Here is a 1,169-nt window from a genome sequence, read left to right on the forward strand (position 1 = left end):
TTTGTTTTCCAGCCAAAGATCAACAACACTTTCAAGCAAATAAAATCATTTGAAGGTAACACTTATATATAAGATTTTATTTTATTCAAATGATTTTATTATATATGTATACATATAATGGATAACCGAAAAGGGCATCCACATTTATTCGCTTTCATGGATGTTAAATACAGAGTCTAATGTCTAAAGTCAATCTTAAGGTTTCACAAAGTAAAAATTTTACAATCAAATATTCAGAATACTTGTAAATTCAACCGTTGAAAATTTTAAATAATATAAAAAGACCTCTGACGGTAATGATGGCCTTTCTATATTATTTTAAATGTTCAGAGTGATATATTTTCTATAAAATAAAAAGGCTAAATTTTTGGGGTGCTTAGGAATGATGAATTACAAAAATTTAAACTATTGTGCATAGAAACTATAAATGTATCTGTACGTAAAAAATCATAATATTTATCTTTTTAGAGGGAGGTACAAGAGCAGGAGAAATCACCAATGCAATCCTTTTCATGATTGCCAAAGACAATATGCCTTTCCAGACAGTAGATAACGAAGGATTTAGAAACCTGATGAAAACTACTGTGCCTCTTTATTCTGTACCAGCAAGAAAGTCCATCACTAAAAACATGGAAGAAAAATATGAGTTTCTAAAAGCATGTGAAAAACGAAAATTGGAACAAATGGAGTGGTTCTCGTAACGACAGATATCTGGACTGATGTGCTTAACACCGTCAGCTATTTAGGGATGACGGTTCATTACACATGTGAAGGAGAATTGCGATCCACCACGATTGGTGTTACGGAAATGACAGAGCGACACACCTCTGACGTTATAGGAAGATGGTTAAAAACAATTTTACAAGACTGGCATATTGATGATAAAAAAGTGGTTGTCGTTGTAACAGATAACGCAGCAAATATTAAGAAAGCAGTCAGAGATACCTTTGGGTCTACCAGACATATTGCGTGTTTTGCTCACTCAATAAATTTAGTCGCAGAGGATACAATGAACTTTCAAGATGCAATATCATTATGTGCAAAAATTAAAAGAATTGTCACCTATTTTAAACAATTTACTATTGCTGCCGATGCGTTGCGAAAGGTCACGCACCTTAAGTTAATCCAAAGCATTGATACAAGATGGAATTCAACCTTCGCTATGTTAC

This window comes from Vollenhovia emeryi, unplaced genomic scaffold (assembly GCF_000949405.1).
Source record: "Vollenhovia emeryi isolate VEMERY1.0 unplaced genomic scaffold, V.emery_V1.0 DF939746.1, whole genome shotgun sequence".
NCBI classification, from domain to species: domain Eukaryota; kingdom Metazoa; phylum Arthropoda; class Insecta; order Hymenoptera; family Formicidae; genus Vollenhovia; species Vollenhovia emeryi.